General features: G+C 49.7%; 1 protein-coding gene across 5 annotated transcripts in view; it reads right to left on the bottom strand.

The window, feature by feature from the left end:
• The window catches only part of LOC310900173 (uncharacterized protein), an 80220-nt gene that overhangs the window by 46771 nt on the left and 13729 nt on the right, over nt 1-19720 (bottom strand). The window contains exon 1 of one of the 5 annotated variants that reach the window (XM_083837675.1): nt 8903-19458. The exons of 3 other annotated variants lie outside the window; for them this stretch is intronic. The gene's annotated coding sequence lies outside the window, so the exon portion shown is untranslated. Of the gene's footprint in view, nt 1-1193; nt 8869-8902; nt 19459-19720 lie in introns of those variants that run through there. One more of the 5 variants, XM_083837680.1, reaches the window with a different exon arrangement.

The raw sequence follows: 19720 nt of genomic DNA, 5'->3' as shown, positions 1-19720 counted from the left end.
TGACAGGTGCCGCTGTGACATGGGCGCGCTGGCAGACCCCAAAGGCCCCTGCCCCACAGCCCTGCTGTGCACTACAGCTGCTTTTAACATCATTTTGATACTCTCACCCACAAACGAGCAACCTTTCCCAGCCAGCGGGTTTCTTTGCGAACCTAAAAGCCTCAGACACCGATTTCTATAGAGCAAAACCCTTTCTTAATGCAGACACCGGGCTAGGGGACACAGAGCAACCTTGGCTTTGACGCCTCAGGGCTTTCTGCTAGTTGCATCTCAAAAAGAAGCAAATTCAGCCTCCTGTTCCTTGCAGCACGCTCCTGGACCCCCCCGGCAGCCTTCCTCCCCCTCCAAAACTCCTCTGAACAGGCTGCGAGGCAGACGTGCCACTCCAGAGGGACCGCAAGAGCCCAGGCAGGGGCTTACCACGGCGGCTGGCTGGAAGACGCAGCCCTGGCTCCACTGAAATTAAGTGGAATGTTGTTAACGAACATACAATGAAACTCAGAGTTTGAGTGGTCTGCACAACAGGGAGAGAAAAGAGCGTTTGCTCAACAGGCTGAGATTCTCTGAAACTCCCAGCCTGGCTCCTCAGGAGTTTCTATGTTTATTTTTTCCCTTCTCTCTCACAAATCTGCAGACAGGTTCAGGTGCACAGCACCACCTGTATGGGGCACTTCTCAAACCAAGCCGCATCGTTAGGAAGGAGCGTGCTGTAACGACCACAGGAATCTGTGCAAGGGAGGAAAAAAAAAAAAAGAAAATCCAATGAAGTGCCTCCTTCACCGGATCGGCAGATGGAGCGTTCCTCCTGGCAGAACCAAAATCGTTTAAGAGATGCAAACGAGAGCCTTCCAGCAGGAGATGCAGGCAGCAGCCCCCGAGGCAACCTTCAGAGCCCCGTAAGATGGGAACGAAGTTCTTCGCCAGCATCTCTGCTACATGAGGAGTGAGGCACAACTGGTGCTTCGAGCAAGCACCGCAGGGTGCGGGGAAAAAGCAGAAAGAAGTGTCCTGCCATGGGCAGGCTGAACAGGTTGTTCCCTCCATCGTGCCTTTTCGGCCTCACAGCCTTTGCCTGGCACCATGCAGCCTCCTCAGCCAGTGCTGGCAGTAATGGCCTCTGTCATTAATTACCAAGTGCCACTTGGCAATTAATCCCAGGAGCTCGCACACCGAGCGAGCCCAGGCGGACTTACCTCATCCAGAGCCACCAGCAGGCGGATCCGCTCGGCTGGAGCCGCTCCGCAAATCATCCGGCGACTGGAAGCTTTCAAAACCTTGCAAAATAAATAAAACAAACCTCGGCGGGGCAGGTTCCCCCCGACAAGTAAATTTTCCCCTCCCGCGGAACGCGGCACGGGGAGAGGCGGCGTGAGTCAACCCACTTTGGCAGCGCGTCTAGCCAGGAAGGGCAGGACGCGTCGCCACGCCGGCACACCGGGAACACCCTCCAGACCGCGCTGTTTACCCTGCAGAAGCCAATGCAGGCCCGACACAAAGCCTGCGAGTGCATTTTAGCCTCGGAAGTCATCCGAAACAGGTCCCCTCTCCCCTCCCACTCCATCAATCCAACCCAAATTGGGTCAGCTCCGAACAATAAATGAATGACATTCATTTAAGCCTCTGATGCAGTGCTGACATAATCCACGTCCTTTCATTCTCCTTTGCACCGCAAGTGCTAAAGATGCTTTTGTACAACCCCTGAAGTGCTCCATTTAAAAACCATGGTAACTAGGGCATTGCCTTCAGCTGCTCTTGAAAAAAAGCCATTCCCCTTTCCCCTCATCAGACTCTTGGAAGGCTTGGGGGCAGACAGAAAAGCATTGCCCGATTCAGACTGCTCGACCACGGTGGCCGGAGTTGGGTTGCAGTTGGGCATCACTCACAAAGCGACGGGGGTGAGGGGTGAGCTCGGCCCCCCAGAAAGCTGGGGGACACTCGTCTCTGCGGCGTGACAACGTGCAGGTGGAGACAGAACTCCTCCTGCGTCCTGCAGCCGAGAAACACCCAAAAGTCCCACTCTGAGCCACCACACGTTTGACAGCCCAGCTGCAGCATTAGATAGGCAAATCATCCGACTTGCTCCGAAAGCTGCAGTGCTGCTAGACAAACTCTGCCCTTCTTTTAGCAAATTGTTCCGTTCCAGTATTTTAGCGCGACAAGCACCTAAGCAGCGCTGTTATCTTTACGCTGCAGTAAAAGTTGAAGGGGTTTTGGTGGGGTTTTTCTTGCTAGCCACAGCTCTGAGGTGTTAAAAACGCTTCTGCGCTTCAGAATTTGGAAGTTTGTCTGCTGGCACCGTTGTCCTCCTTTCTGAGATGGAAACATTCAGACGTGTGGGCACAGAGATCAGATGGAAAGAACAGGGCCACTGAAAAAGGCCATTAAACGGGAAAAACCTAAGTGAAGAGGCCCTCTCAGAAAAGGGACGTTTGTCTAAGATGGAAGGCCCACTGTTTGTTTTTTCTTTAAAGAGAAAAACATTCATAGCTCTGCGTTCATTAAAGAACTCATACGCACCAGCAACAGAAAGCCTAACAGCTTAAACATGACCTAAGCGCTGCACTCCCCCTTGTATGACATTTTAACAGACTTTTTTCCAAATTCCACTACATACTGCTATGGAGCCACATTCCAAGATTTTAAAGGTTTTAAAAATAGAAGGTCTTTAATCCCAACGTCTGCAAAAATACCCTGAAAAAAAAAAAAAAAAGAGAAGCATGAAAAACAAAGTCTATCCTGTTAGGTAGGCTGCGCCACAAACGATGCCCAAAAAGACGCTTTGTGCTTGTCTGTAGGAAGCTGAGCCAGACTCAGCCTGGTGCGACGCAGCACTGTTGCAGAGGACGCGAGGCACGCTCCCGTTTACACACGGTGTGTTTTGAGCCACTGCAAATTGATTTGGAGTCAGAATTTACGCCCGGTTGATGGAGATGCAAGCTCGTTAGAAGACAGGCAGGTTAATGCCTGGCCTTCAAGAAAACCTTTGCAAATGGGGAAATTGAGGCACGTAATACTCAGCTGATTCCCCATGTGATCAGATGAAATGAAGTCTCACCTTCTGAGCAGAGACATCACAGAATCATAGAGTAGAAAGACTCGGGTTGGAAGGGACCTTAAAGATTTAAAGATTAAAGATCTAATTCCAACCCCGCTGCCATAGGCAGGATGCTGCCCACCAGACCAGGCTGCCCAAAGCCCCATCCAGCCTGGCCTTGAACACCTCCAGGGCTGGGGCAGCCACAGCTTCTCTGGGCAGCCTGTGCCAGTGCCTCACCACCCTTACAGTGAAGAATTTCCTCCCAACTTCTAACCTAAATCTACCTTCTTTCATTTAAGACTAAAACGTTGCTGAACACTGGAGCTTCCAGCAACCGCAGAGCATTAGGCAACAGATCAGCCGTGCCACAAAGGTCACTGCACTAACCTGTGAGCCCAAACACAGCGGCTGACAGCCCCACTGTACGCTTGTGCCATCGCAGCCTAACATCCAAAGCTGGTTACTGGTGCAGGCGAGTTTCCTGCAGGATGCTCGCTGCGGCCAGCCTGGGGTTTCCGTGACATCGCTGCTCCATCCAGCTTTTACACGGGCAGGAAAGCAAGGCATGGCTCCAGCAGAGGAGGGAAGGGCTGAGCATTTCAACTCCCAGTACCTGACCAGAGCAACTGCTGGGTTCTGGGTTTTTCCACTTCAGAGTAAATATATTTCTTCCGGCTAACAAAACATCATTTTTCTTAAGACAGACTGTTGTGGTCAGAGAAGGGAAAAGGGTGAACTAAGGACAAGCTGATCAGTTAACTCTGAATTCCCTGGCTCCGCTGCTCCTGCCACCATCCAGCGTTCATTTGCAGTAGAAGAAAATGTACAGAGGAAAACAAAACGATTTGGGAAATTCTCACAACGCAGTCTGCTTCACAACAGCCTGTTAGAGGGACTGCAGTTACTTTCATGGAAAATTTGTTTATGAAAGAGCTACACACTTTGAAGGCCAAACGCAGAAGTTCAAGTAAACCCCACGGTGATCCTAAAGTGTTAACCATGCAGCTTGAGGTGACCGCGCTGAACACGCAGCATTCAGGGCTGGTTAGGAACCTGTTGCCAAAGGAAATAAACCTCTTCAACGTAGACGTCTGCAGTTCCTTATACTGAGTGAGGAAAGATAATGCAGGCTTAGAGACACCAAAGCGCCACTGGACAGGACTGCACAGCCTGGCAGCTGTGCAAGGGTCTGCAGAACCAGGCACCGGCACCCTCCCATCCTGGGAGAAAGGCAAAGACCAAAGGTGTTCAGAGTTTGAATTATGGCGCCCTCTTCTCTAAATACATGGGAATAATGTTAGAAAGGGTCTTGCACTTCTGTAAGCAACAGAGGAAAGGAGCTAGCATCACAAGGGGCTTGCCACTGCAACCAGATACTTTGTGTTGCTTTTATAGTCTCAAGAAAAACCAACAATAAAGCACTTTCCTTCAGGTGAACCTTACAGAAGAAGGCTCAAAAAAAATGAAAAAGCTCCTGCCCCTGAAATCAGCCTAGCAGATCTCTACTCTGTTAGAGTTTTGAATGCAGAACTTTATGACAGGAATGCCCAGGCTGCTCAGACTTGCCATCGGTAGCCATCACTAACCCCCAGCACACCTCTTCAGCCTGACCACGAGGAGCACGTGGAGAAGCCCCAGCTCGCCCCCCAGCTCTCCCCCTGCACACAGGGAAGCCAGGAAGAGTTTGCTCACAGGCAAGTTTACGAACGTTTCGGCAACTGCCTCCTCCTTCGAGCAAGCTGCCCAAAAGCTTCCCCAAAGCTGGGCCCCCTGCCACGTTCCCCGGCTGCCCTCACTAATGAGATCTCTGTTTGTAAACACGCGCTGTGACAGACACTCTCTGGCAAGCAGGTCTGCACCACGCTCAGCACAACTGCAGATGCTCGCTGCTCCCAACCTGCGAGGAGACTCCTCCGTCCCCGCACCCAGCGTCTGCCTCCAGCACCGAGCCTGTGTGCACGCTGCTGCTGACGAGCACTGCAGGTACCACTCCCCTTTCTTTTTTTTCCATGGGTCAAACACCTTTTTTAATCAAGTCTTCGCAGCTGGCTCTGAATACCACCGGGAGCACGGCCTGCTCCAAGATCAGACACATCAGGCTTCTGATTTTGGAGGTCTGGTGGGTAATTTTCTTTAAAGCCTAACACCTGTGATCTTTGGTCCATGCTCTCCACGCCTCCCTGAAAGGGATGGACAGGGCCGTGGCAAACCTCAACCTGAACAGCAAAGTTGTGGCTTTGTGTTGGCACAAGGTTCTTCAAAGAACACGAAAGGAGAAAGAAAGCTCCTTCCATTTGGCGCAGGAGATGGAGAAGTCTGGAGTGACCTTGGTTCAACACACGCCTCCGCAGCAGGAAGCTCTGCTGTGGCACAGGGGTAGGAACAGCAACCAAATTCACAAGAGGACGGGGCGTCCTCTAGCTGTTTACCGAGGCTTTGATGCTACTTGATACCTTGAAATCAAAGCTCGGGCCTTCCCAAGACCACGTGTGCAGCAGCCCCAGAGGTCTGTGGCTCAGGACGTCTTCCCCGTAGTAGCCCCTGTTGCAAGGAGTGATGCTGCAATGCCCTGTGCCTGTCCTCAGAAGGAGAAAACCACCCAGACACGCTGCAGTGCTCGATCCAGGTGGGAGAGGAGGAAGATGCAGATGTTGGAAGATGGGCTGCAGCGAGACAGGAGGGGGAACGGATCTGCTAGCCAAGCGGAGAAGACAGAAGACACCACTAACCCCTACTCATGCCCAACCTTTTGGCTGCTCCCGGGCTCCCCAGTGGTACTATTTCACTGGGGGAGCTCACCAAGAGTAGCTGCACATCTTCAGCCAGAGGCTTACCACCTCACAGCTGAGAGGCCACCAAAGCTGCCTCCCCAAAGACTTAAAGACACGCAAAAAGCCAGCAGTGCAAGGATAAGAGAAGAAAATGCTGGGTAACGGCAATCCTTTAATTCTACTTAGCAGAGCACTGGGAGCAGAGCTCACAGCAGCCTGCTTTGCTGGTTATTCCTGGAGTAACATCCCCTTACTTTACCTGGTTCTGGTCTCAGGTTAGGCACAAACCCTGCACGTGCAGTGAATAAAGGAAACTGAGGACATGTTATTTAGCTTTTCCACCGCTTGCTGTGTTCTGTACCAAGAAGCCCTCTGACAGGAGTTGTAGATGTACATCTAGCTGCTGAAAACACAGAGCGCTTCTCTGCTAGCGACCGAGATGTCTCAAACTGTCTGGTTTTAGCAAGGAGCTCTCAAAAATAAACCACAAGGGCTATCGCAAAAACAGGTTAGGCTTTCAACTTCGCAAGACGAGCATAAAACCACCGGAAATACAACCTGCCCCGTCACCCAAAATGCCAGTAAGCTTCCCTAGACACATACACCACCTCCGTATTTTGCAGACACGGACATTTCGCTCACCTATCCAGCACTCTCATCCCTAGACAATGATTTATCAATTCAAATAATGCTTGGTTGGCTTCCCCCCGCCCTTTGTCTTGTCACTGATAAAGCCCCTTCTCACAGTACTACGGTAACTGTGCATCTTATTGCTTAAATCATCTCAGCTTCAACCGGAGGCCCTTCCGTGTGACACCAGAGCTGTTTTCCAGCATTTCTGTTTCTAGCACCAGTCCACAGAAAACAAGGAACAGGGAGAGCTTACAAGATGTCATTGGAAAGAGAAACCAAGGCACAGGGGAAACCAGTCACCCAGTTCCTTCTCTAAGCATCTCCAATCCTCCCAGCAAGGATCAGCACTGGGAAAATACACGGCTTGGCACAGAAGTGGAGATTCGAGCCTACTCCCTCTGCCAGTTACATCAAGCAAGAGCTCTCATTATCCACAGAAACTGGTACAACTTTCCCTTTGCCTCCGAAGTCAACATTAAATAATGCTCAATATGCACGGAACAGGAACCTGTGGACAGGCAAAGAAAATCTTTGCTGAGGAAAGACCAGAAAACCCCCCAGAACCGTCCTCCCCACGCACCACAGTAAATAATTACGCTGCCAGAAAGTGCAGTGTTTATTGCCGAGGATGACAGCTCTCCAGGCTTACCTTCCCCCTCTGACAGCCCACAGGAATCCCGTACATCAATTCACTTGAGTGCATTATTATTTCCATCAAGTGACCCCGAGAAGAAGACTCTTACATTGGGACCTCTGAGTTGGGTTTTGGGTGCAATTGATTTTTAAGTCAGCTCTGGCAATTTGAAGAAATGGGGCTGGTTATTTTAATATCGCACCTTTTGGAAAACCCAAGCAAGTTCACGTGCAGCTTCCAGTACTTCTAACCAAGGGATTAAGTGGTGAGAGCAGCCAACTTCTGTCCTCCTCTAGATGAGCCACAGAGATCACACCGCTAGCGAGCGTCACTCTCACTTCATTTCTAGCTGCAAAGACAGAGCAAAGGGCACGCAGCTACAGAACGGAAAGACTGATGAACTGCCTAACGCTCCAGCGAGAGAGTAAATGCAAGATGTGCAAGAAAAATGTCTGCTGAGTAATAGATACGGGGTCATGTGGGCATGTTTCCAAATTCCTGCTCTTTAGTATATGTGTTCAACAACTCTTCTGGCAAGAAAGTCAATACGATGAAGCACAGACCATTTTTTTCAACCAAGTCTGCAATTAACCTATTTTCTCTGCAATTAAGAGGTCAGTTCCAACCCCCCTCCAAAGCCTTTGCCTAAAAGCAGACTCCAGAGCAGCACAGTCAAGGCAAACAGTCTGTCATCACGAAATACTCAGCCGTGGGCATCATAAAAAAAGCCACCCTATGTGCTGAGGCACGCAGCTGAAGAGCCTGCAGGAGCCACTGGTTTCATGCAAAGCATGTTAGGAATGAAGAAGGATTGTTCACCCCTCGGTGAAAGACGGTCAGATGGCATATTATAAAAGTCCAACAAAAGGAGGAAATGCTTCTTCCGTGTGACACACGCTTGGGCTGGGGCACATTCTGCTGCTTCCAACAAGTTATAGAAACTGCCCAAAAAGTAACACGCAAACGGCAGGCGAACAGGGCCATCTGTCGCTGCTAAAGCCCCGACCCTCCTCGGCTCTTCCTCCTTCCCTGAGGATCCACTTTGGGTGTGCCTGGGCCAACGCTGGGCGAGGTGGACCTGGCTGGAGCCAGCGTGGGAGATCTTCCACGCTTGGGTGACCACGCACTGCTATTACGGTGCCAGTGGAGAGAGCTTAGGGCTCCAGCCCTTTGTCCTGGCGTGTTAGGAGACCACCTCTGCAAGAGGAGCAGGCAAGAAGGGACCACAGACGCTGCTAACTTCCACCTGCTCTTCCTCGGGCAGCAGATCTGAGGGGAAATGCTGTCTGCTCCGGTGCAGAGCCCCAAGCAGTGAGGGGCGGCACGTCCCGTCTTCTCCGCAGCGTGTCACTCAAACACACGCTGCAAGCGTGCAAACGGGTGAGAACGAGCCCAGCAACCCTTCAAAGGCAGCTCAGACTCCCAGCGACCCCCAGCGAGTCGTACAAGATCTACCCAGCATCCACAAGCACCCTGCTCACTGACAGCCTGTTCGGAAGGGCAGCTGCTCCCAGCCCAACGAGCTTCACAAAGGAAATCTGAGCGTAGGAGGCACCTCCAGACAGCCCCGACACATCGACCACTGCAATCAGACACTGCGACGTGCTTACAAAGCTCTTGGGCCACCAGCTAGGACAAATTTCCAGGAAGGCACGCCAGGATCACCTCCAAACCACAGCTTTTCCCCGATAAACACTTACCAAAACCATTAGTGGGTAGACGATGCTGGAAGGCCATAAAAACTGACACACACACAGGGAAAAGGAAGACAGCTCTGGGTCATGCTGCTGAAGAAAGCTTTTTTAAGCCGTTTATTCCTGCACTCACCCTCTAGCACTGAAGCACCAAGACCTTGATGCTGGTTCCAAGCTGTTCCTCCGTTTGACCAAGCAAGCACCCGAGGTGAGTGCCAGTGAGCCTGCCAGGACGGCTGCTGGTGAGTTTTTCCTTCAGCACAAAACCTCTCCTCACTCCATCAAACCGGGAGCAGATGCAGCACCAGTAATAAGGAGCAGAGAGATCAGAGATCCTTCTCCCTGCGGCAACCAGCCATCCAGAACAAAACATCAGCAACAAAAGCTCTCTTCAGGTGGTGGGCTCTCTTCTTCTGGCACGTTTATCCACTTCTCCAGAGAGGTAATCACCAGGGATTTGTCCTCCAGACCTCGGCTGCTTCGCCAAGGCACTTTGCCTGCCTTCTGCCTCAATGTCAGAAGTGTGCACGCAGAAAAGGAAGCACTGGCTCGTTGCTGTAGCTACTTTGCAACCGTGCTGACCAACTCTTCCTGTTTCTCTGCAGTCACCCTACGCTTCCCACCCCCGGTGACTGCTTCAAGCATCCGGACGTGCTGTGAGCGGCCAGGGACTCTCCCACCAGGTTACTCATTCCAGCACTTCCAAATACAAGGAGGCAAGACTTGTCAGGCGTTAAAATGATAGCTGACTAAAACGTTATGAGGGTAAAAATACGGATGCTCTCACCAGTTGCTCATTAAGTAAAAGGCTCTGAACTGAGGGGCGCGGACAGGACAGCCAGGAAAAAGCCTCGATCGGGCATCTCTCACTCCACGGAGAGGCAAGGATTAAGTGGCACAGCACAAACCTCTGGGGCTGGCGGGGACACTTTTGGGGCAAAACCCTTTGCAGCTGCAGCACTTGTGTGGGGAGACAGGCACACGGGGCACGGCGGGTACCAGCAGCACCTTCTCTCCAGCACATCTGCTTTCTCAGGGAAGGCAGCACCACCTCCCCTGCACACTTCCAAAACAACCAACCAACCCTTTCTCCCCATACCCAACATAGCCAAACAGTCCCAAGCTTGGCAAAACCATAAAGCAGTTCCCCTCAAGTCCTGTCTGACGGCAGAGGCGAGGAAGAGCCAGGCTGCAGTGCCGGGAAGGCCTGCACCCGGTGCTGCCGGAAAGGCGCGCACAGAGCCGTGTTACGCTTCAGGGCAGACAAATCCCTCCACTCACAACATAAAACCAGCACATCCTATCAACAGGGCCTGTTCAGTCACGGTCCCCGAGCTGTGAGGAAATGAGAGCTGACAGCAGCATCAATACAAGCAGTCTGTCCTCTCTGTTCACAAGACTTACACGCCAGCCACACAGCCCGCTGGCATTTCCTACCTGCTCTTTACATCTGGCACCCAGCCTCTTGTCACGCAGCTAAAACACTTACTCTCATGTCTTCTCCCACCTCATACTAGCTTGAGGCAGCAAGAAGAGCAAACAGGCCTCCTCCTCTGGTGTTAGTTCTGGGTTACAGATGCTGGTATACAAACTATATACTACATAAAAAAAAAATTTAAATTTTAACATTCACTAACTTTATTCGGCACCCGAAACAGTGGTGGAGGTGAAGGCTGGGACCAGGTTCCCTTCCTCCCTGCTGTACTTCTCATTGCACCGAAACTGAGCTGGGGAACAGAACTGAAGCTGCCCTGGAGAGGTTTCATCTACACGGGGCAAGAGCTGAGGTTTGCCTTCCTGCATCCCAGCTCAGCATCCTCTTCATCATCCCCCAGCCTGCTTTCGCCTAGGATTACACCACAGGAACGTCTGCATCACCTCTCAGATGGCTGCGCAGACTACAAAACTCCTGCCTTCTCAAAATTGCACCTTTCTGGCCAAAGCAGCAAACCTTTGGAGATCTCTGATGAGTTGTTTTTTCCTCCCTCAACTCTATCGGTTCATCTGAATAGCAAGCACTTCCTTTGTTAGTTTTGGTTTCTGTTTTGTTCAGAGGTTATTTCTGTCTGCTTACTTTTTTTTTTTGAGTTGCTCTTCATGAAAAGAGCTCAGCTCCAGGCTGGAGTGTAACCTGTGCGTTAGGACGGCTGGCAGACTGCTCTTCTTCATCTACTACTAACAGTTGCTTTTTTCCCCTTCCAGGCAAACAGCTCGGCCTCTAGGGAAGAGACAGCAACTTTGCACATCTCAAGTCAAGCAGAGTGTTTAAGTGCAGAGTCTGCAAAACACACACCTGCGAGGCGCACAGACCCAGCCGGTGCCCTCCAACATCTGCTCTGCAGCCTGGGGACCAGCTCACTGAGCCGAGAAGGCCGGCAGCTCCTTGCCTCTCCTCTGCAGCAGGTAACCCAAAAAATCCTCTCGGAAGCTGAAGCTCAGATCCATCTCACTGCTATTTCAATTCTGACAAAAATAAAGCTGAAAGAACAAAGCAGACATGCGGTTGTAGGCACGGTGTTTGGACTGAGATAAACCTCCATCCAACTTACGGCATGGATTGCATTTGCCTTAAATCTCTTTTAGCCAGCCTGTGTTTGGATGTCTATTGAGCACTACCGACAATGCAACCTCATCCTTCATCAGCCTTGAGGACTGATGAAAACGTGGACACCAGCCTTAATTCTGGCCTTGAACTGACACAATGACCAGCCACAGCCATGCCGTGCGTGTGACCGTGCCCAGCTTCACCATTTCACAAGGAAAACTCGAGGAGCCCTCGCAGGCTCCAGGTCCTACTCGTAAAACGACACTCAGCTGCGTGCAGAGTATGTTTCAGATTAGGCTTTGTTTTCTTTTAATACTGTCAACTCTCATCTTTGAGGCCAGATCAAGAGATTGCTTTGCAATATTTTGCATTAATCTATTTTGATAAAACGCGGCAGTTATTTTTGTTTTGTTTTCTCCCCCGGTCTCAGAGGGATCTCCTTTGCAACACTCACAACTAAAGAATTAACGTCCGTTGGTCAAAAACAGAACTAGGCAGTCTGGCCAGCTGCACGCTTTGAAGATCTTCTGTGGTTTTATAAGGCAGAACTAAGATAAATCAAGAAAATAATTGTTAGTTTCATAAATTGTAATTCTAGATTTTGAAGGCAATAATGCAACTGAAATTAATCAGAAGACTTGCATTTGGTAGTCACATTTCCCAGCTAAAAAGAAGGAGATGGCCCAACTTGAAGATCAATAAAACTCGAAACAAGCATGAGCACAGTGATTTTTCAAGGTTAGTCCCACAGTTAGGACAGCCCTTCGTTAGATATATGAACAGTTCTGAATAATGGGAATAGTTATGTCATCCAAGCACGCAGGTAAAGATTCAAACTACACATTCTGCAGGTTGCTCGTACCATAGCAATACACAAAGTGCAAAAAAGGAGGAAGAGACACTGTCACTCAGAAATAACCTTAAGTATTCAGAGAGCTGTCAATTAAAAGCCTTTCCAAAAAATTACAATTACCAGTTGACCTAATTCTAACCAGGTTTTGCAAGGAGCAGCACCTTCACCTTCCTACGTTATACCTTTGCTTTTTTAGGCAACTATGACTACACCTAACTGTGTGACACGGTCAGGTCCTTTGTTAAAGGGACCTTCATTTAATCTACATATAAAGCTTTCTGAAATGTGAACGTCGGTATTTTTGGCTGGTATCTGAGAAAAACCAAAGAAACAGCTGCTTAGAGCAGAGAAGCAAGGTTAAGTAAGGACAGAAAATGCACCTCTTCCTATGGAAATAAGTCATTACCATGCTTAGAGTATTACTCCAGTTCAACATAAGCGAGCACCACATCATTCTGAAGAAAAATAATTAACACTGCTCCACACCTATCACCAAGCCTCTCAGAGGGCCTGACACAACCAAGTATCATTTGAAAGTGGTCAAGGGCTGAGAAAAGAGGATTCAGCCTCCTGGGCTCTGAGCATGTAAACTACAGCTGCCCTTCCGCAAAGCCTAGCCAAGGAAAAGCATCTCCAAAGGAAACCAGAAAGGTTTTAATTGCAATTAAAAGCACTCAGGTTTGAAGTTTTAAACACACAAACTCAGAAAAAAATACTCTGAGATACGTTCATCTCACGTAGTTTCTGTAATGGCATCTTCATTACAGTGTGAAGGGTAGGTAGAAACTAATCAATTCAACATGCATTTGGCCTCCAGTTGCTTAATCAAAACATTTCTCTATGACCATTTAAGTAGTTAGATCACATGCAACCTGTTTTGACTAGAAGATGCGCCACTGGTTTCCCACATGTGGATTTTACTGCAAAATTCTGGTGATTTTATTCCAAAGTACTGGAAAAAAACAAAAACCTAATTCAAAGGATAAATGAGAACAGTGACTTTAAAAGAGGTTAGTAACCACTACATGCCCCCCCCGCTCCACACACCCTTTTAATGCCTTTTTTATTTTTCCTATCTGAATGGGAAAGGAAACCTACAACAATAAAATATTTCACGTCTTTGTGAGGAACAGCACTATGAGGGCCATCTCACAGCAATATATCACCTAAACAAAAGAAGGGGAAAAAAAAACGCCAACCAACCCCTCCTTCACTGAAAAGAAACCACATTACTGGCCCTTCAGTGCCTGCAGGAAAAACACTGTAAAAGCACTCACGTGCCCAGCTCTGTGCTCTGGCATGCTGCAAAGAAAGATGAATTAAGGGGTCCCAAACCACCAGCGACCCCAGCGAGCACCGCTCTCCTGCACAGCGCTGGCTGCAGCCATGGGCAGATCCGCTTCCAATTCGAACCAGAAGTGTAAAGATACATTCCTGTACACGGGGAGCCCCAGCTCCAAGAGCACCCGTCCCAGTGCCAGATGCTCCAGCCAACGCCATGCATGCACACAGTAGCCAACGAGCGCGTCATCCGTCGGAGCACATCCACCATGGCTCAGCTGCGGGCTGCCCTACGGGACTGCAGAGCTCGAGCCCACGCAGTGGTGGAGTCCCCGTCCCTGGAGGTGTTTTGGGGAGACATGCGGACACGGCAGTCAGGGATGTGGTTCAGTGATGGGACTCCATAGGTTAGGCTGACAGCTGGACTTGTGACCTTGAAGGCCTTTCCCAACCTAGATGATTCCATGATTCTGAACAGTTAATGCTCAGGGAACCTGGCTCCTGAACATCAGGTCACAAGCCGCAAGCACTGCAAGGTCGCCGTCGTCTCCCAGCGGCTGAGGAGCTGCCAGTGACTTGCTGTACTGGGTGAGTGGCTCGCGGCCCGTCCTTGAGCCCTTGGCTCACTGGGGTCCTCCCACCGCAGGATCAGCAGATGCCTAGCACCCAACCAGCAAGACCAACATCCACAGGCAGACAAGGAACAAGTCAGACACATCCCAGGAGATGCCACTTCTATGCCCCAAATACCACCTACCTGGGCTGCCATAACCCAAAGCCTTTCATCAGTATTCAGTCCTCAAAGTGGAGGGAGGAACCAGCCACCCAGAAAAACAAGTAATGCCCACTTGTTGGCTAAAAGATGCTTACTTCCAAGAAATATCAGTGGGGAAAGCTGTTATTGCTGCTTGAATTAGGGGAGCAAACCCCTAAGCCTTTGCACAGCCAGGAGACCATGTTCCAAACAAACCATGGGAGATCTGCAGATGGACATCGTGCTGACACAGGGCCCAGCTTCTGAGACCAAAGTGGGTAGAAGAGATCAACATCCTCAGTGCCAAGCGATATCAGGCCTAGTAAACGAATATGCATACAAATCCTAATAATACCCTGTTATTTCTGGCGAGAATTGCAGGGGGGAGAAATAGTTGTTGGGCTGGAAGAGGAGGAACGGATGCTGTTTAGAAACCTGGAGCAGAGTTCATTACATTGTCAGAAACCTCAAGTTTCAACAGAAGTAAATTCCATCAAGCCTATGAAGTCCTCCTCAAAGCTGAACTTAGCATGATCTTAAAGAAAACTGTCCAGAAAAACAAACAAAAAGCCCACAAGAATCATGCTTTCAGAAACTCAAACATGAGCGCTACAAAACAGTTTTCCTGCCTGGAGCTCCAAATACAAGACGTGCTGTAAGAGGAAAAGTTGCTCCCACGTTTCTGCAAAGTGACTTCAAGGACTCCAAAAGCATTTAGGAAACTGCTTTGGTCAAAAATCAAAAAAAGCTCATAAAGTTAGAAGACAATGTGAACAATGCTGAGCTATTCAGGCAAAAATGAAAGCTGCTGTCGGGAGGGAAGGGGAAATGCCCACCACAATAGCTTTGGGAAACACTTCCCAAAACCCTCAGGAAAGAAAGAAAAATGAAAACACACTTTCAGAAATCCAGGATGGCCAGCGCTTAGAAACAACACAAAGGAACTGCAGCAGACGCATGCTAGGACTAAAGACCAAAAAAAGAAAGTCACTGAGCTGGAGTCACCTATTCCAGCTGCCACACGCCTGCTGTTTGCCCGTTTTCATTTTTTTCAAGCCCTTTCTGCAAGGCTGGAGCTGTTTTTGCAACAGCTGGGGGAGAATTTCAACCCAGGGCAGGCTGCTGCTGCCTCCTGCGTGCTGCTGCTTGTGCAAGAGCAGGGCGTAGGGCTCAGCATCACCCAGCGTCTCGTTACTCAACCCTGCCAGGAGCCTCTGCTGTCGCAGCCGCCTCCTGTTTTTAGGTACCCACGTGAGGTTTTATTCACTGCGCTCCCCGTCCCCCAAGCTCCTTCTAAAGTGAAGGCGAGGAGATGGGAAGGCACCTCCGTGGGATAAACACGGGGCTGAGGAGGGGAAGAGCAGCCCAACATCTCGCCTTCCCATTCCCTACAGAAACACCGTGCCTGCTGCTTCTTCTGCAGGTGCCTCGTTAAAAAACCCCATCGCAGGAGGCAGACAGCAAGGGCTTCCTTCGAGCCACGGCTTAACAAGCAGCAAATAACCTCGGCAGATTTACATGCAGCCTGCTAAATGGCAGGTCCCGAAGCAGCACCTAGTCCCACTTCCACGCAAAGCACAGCTAGCCAGGCCTGAGGAACAGCTATCCCAGAAAAAAATAAAATAAAAATCAATCAATATGGACACTTGAGGGACGAGTCAGTACACATGGAAGTACCGCCACCTCCTTGCACTGACTGGCATCCCTGCTAGAATAACTACAGGCTACCCCAGGCACTGTTGTAGGGATTTTGCAGGGCTAGGTAACAACCAGTTCTGCTAGAAACCCCCGCCCAAAGCCTTTTTGTCTCCACATTGCTGCTTTCACCAGCTTCCTCAGCCTTGTCTGCCTGCAGCTGGGCAGCACAGAGCAGGGACCTCCCTCAGCCGCTCACAGGGACCTGGAGAGAGAAGCCCAGCCACAGTCACAACTTCCCTCTGGCTCTCCTCAGTGTCTAAAAAGCCAGGAGAAATGCAACACCAAAGCTCCTGTGAGGCCAGAAAACTGGAGTCGACACCGACTGCGCCATCCGCAGCATCCTGGATCCCAACACGGGATCCAAGCAAGCAGCTGTAACCTCAGCTTTATAACTCACCAGCACACCAAACCCAAGTCCTCCAGCAATGCTATCGCTCTCCTTCCCTTGCCTTCAGCTACGATAAGTCTTTCTGTATCTCAAAGGCCTAAAAGTATTTCTTATTCTTTAACAATCCAGCAATTCCTTTGAGAGCTGCTTAGGATGAAAAAAAAAAAAAAAAAGCTTATCAGATGAGACCAGCAGGACTCTGAAGCAGAGCAGTGGCATTTGTCTAGAAGAAGTGGCACCACTCAGACGTTATCAAGCAAGGAGCAAAACAGAGCCAACCCAAGTCTTAATGAAAGCTGTGTTTTTTATCTGAGGAAAACAAAACTTGACTAAATTGAGACTCAGCCAAAGAGGAAAAAAGCAACACAGTCCTTTATGAACTGATAAAACATCAGATAGCCTGTTGCATTTCTAGCTTAGAGAAGAAAAGAGGAAAAACAGAATATCCTTATTGTTCAGCTTCTCTCTACTTCTGGGACACGGTTTTTGGCCGGAAGCCTGGTTTGCACCTGAGGGTAATGCAAAAAGGAACATAAAAACCCCAACCTGAATGACAACTGAAGAGCAGCCATCTGCGGGGGTGTTTCTCTTTCCAAACCAAACTTGGAATGAAAAGGGTTTTCCAAAGACTCAGCCAAGGAAAGAGAAGCTTCAGAAAGAGCCTTGGTGGGATCCGACTGGAGAGCACGCTTCGTGCAAGTATCAGGGCAAAGGCATCATTCCCCTTACCCACTCCCAGCAGCACTCCTAGATGTCCATTCACTGTTAACTTCATTTTCTTTTTTTTTTTTTTTTAATGCAGCAAAAGCTGCTGGAAAGCATGCTTTGTTTGGAAACTGAATGTGCAGAAGAGACTTGGCTAGTGCCATGCCTTTCACCCCAGGTCACCGAAACGCTGCCCATAAGACGGTCACCGTTACCACCTTCCTCGCATCCCATTTTACAGCTGTCAACCACCGTGGGGCAAGTAAATATACAGCAGAGCAGAGGAGAACCTGAGTCACCTCGTCGGAAAAGCAGCAATTTAGGCAGCCACCAAACTGCCTTCAGGGAGGGCTACACGAGGTCTTTGCATGTGAAAGCAAATTCAAACAGCCTTAAATTTGTGCTGTCATGGTTACAGCGGGCCGGGTAACCACAAACTGCTGAGTGCCCACGAAACAGACCTGCATGTCACAACTGCTCATCTGCTCTGAACGAAGGTCTTGAAAGCGGTGATCTGAACCTTGTGAGAACGTCCTTCGCTGGCAGTAACCCAGATACAGCCTCCCCACCGCTGCAACCACACCTGCAGGCCTCGATCTCAAAGTTTAGCCATGTACACGGCCGCTCCTTGCGTGCCAGACGACGTGCGGCTAAAGGCTTCCACCCCAACAGAGCTCTCAAGCTGCTCAATACCCAGAAAATTTGGGGAAAAATAAATAATTCAGGCTACAGCAGATTTGAGTCTTGACCATCCTCCAGTGCTCACAGCTCCATGCTCCCAGGAGGATCAGGAAATTCCCCTTCTGCTGGCTGCGAGAGGACCGTTTGACCCAAAAGAGACAGAGGTTTTACTTTCTGAAGTGAAACCCTGCACTTGCCCCTGTCCCCGGACACATCCTCCACGGGCAGGGAGCTCACAGCCTCCTTTGGTACTCTGTTGGAGCCCGGGACTACCTGCTTGAGGAGATGTGCCAGGAACCAAACTACTTACTAAGACGACATCGTGATGTGGAATTAAGCCATGCAACTCCTTGCCATGAGGTGTTTGCTCCGCTCGCAGTTTTATGGGGTTTCAGAAGCAACAGGACGGGCTGGGGAAGAACCCCCAGCCACGGGCACCGTACACGGGCACACGCACTGCCTCGTGGTGTCGGCAGACCATGGCTTTCTGCAAGCTCCACAATCTCTCTCTCCTTGTCCTTCTAAGAAACAGGCTGCGAGACACAGGTAATTCAACAAAAAGAGCAACGTCACCAGCAGCATCATTCTTCCAGCTAAGCCCAACCATCAAGTCCTTGTAGGAGAAGGTGAGGATCAAACCACCAGCCTGAAAAAGGCAGATGAAGGTGGACAGGGGCTTTTTTGTTGTTTGTTGTTTGGTTGTTTTTTGCTACTACTGTGCAGAATGAGGCAGCTCAGCCTTTATCCAGCTCTTTAGAGTAGCTCCGCTACCGTTGCTGGAGGCAGGGCACTGCTTTAGACGCAATCAGTTTCAGGTGTACCCTTGGTTCAACCCGGTACGGCTGTCTTCGCACTATCTAAAGCAGCAGATTAAAAGACATGCCCACATACTTCCAGCACAGCACAACAACATCAGCAGGAATTCACTGATAGGAGAAATATTTTCCTAATGGAGTACTCAAAGCTGGAGGTGGACACCTCCTCCAAGCGCTCAACCGCTGGAACAAAACCTGCTGGGCTTTCTCCCAGGGCTCAAAAGAAGAGCTGACCCAGGGATGCCCCGAGATTCCTGTTCATTTCGTAACAAGCCGCTGTAAAAGGAAATTGAGCTGAATATTCACGTGCTTAAGGCCATTTAAAGTAGAGACTTACTTTCCTAATGTGTAAGGGTTCTTCCAGCCTTCTGAGGGCAAGAGACAGGAAAAGAGATGCCTTTCAGGAAGAAAGCACTAATGAGAAAGGAGTTCCCCCTGAACTAATTAGCAGTACAAGGCAAAAAAACTAACAAACTTTCCCTAAGGAAAGGCTTCAAAATAATTAAACCTACATACCCAAAGCTCATTGCAGTCTACTAGATCTACTGCTGTATTAGCTCTTTAATTGCTGCAGCTTTTCCAGAGCTCATGCAATGCAGAAAAAACACTCCCTAGGACCATTTTTATTTAACTCAGTATATTGGTTAACCACAGGAACGAACTGACGAAGGAAACCTACATCCAGGAGGGCTCCCAGGCATTGGGGGCACGGGGCAAGGCACCGCGGCGACACAGGGACCCGAACGGGGACACTACGCGAAGCTGAGCAGCTAAAACAACCCTGATTTGCCAACTGATACAGATGGTTTTCAACAGGAAGATAACAACATGTCTTAGGAAAAGAGAAGCCCTCCCAGGGAGAAGAGGGTCGCTTTGGCGCTTAATTTTTCCCAGTCTTCTCAGGAGGCTCAGCAGGAAAAGAAACAGAGCCCCCACCGCATAAATCCTTTTATCTGGTGAGGCTAGATTAATACCCCAGAGAAGATTACTGCTCTAGGCAGTTAATGGGTGCTCTTACCTCAGTTCTCCTGGTGCTCTTCTCCCAGTGACTGAAAGAGAACTGAGAAGTTTCGTCCCCAATTCCTTCGCGAAGACGCAGCTCCACGCAGGCCATGCTGCTCAGCAGAGCAGAGAAGCAGCAGAGCACACCCCCTCAGACTGAACACAGAATACAAATAACGTCCTAGTGCTGTTTCCCCTCTTTCTTCCGTTTTCTAAACATTCAGAAGAA

The sequence above is a fragment of the Anser anser genome, assembly GCF_964211835.1.
Source record: "Anser anser genome assembly, chromosome: 5".
NCBI lineage: Eukaryota > Metazoa > Chordata > Aves > Anseriformes > Anatidae > Anser > Anser anser.
The sequence above is the reverse complement of the archived record's forward strand: the minus strand, read 5'-3'. Positions and strand labels throughout refer to the sequence as shown.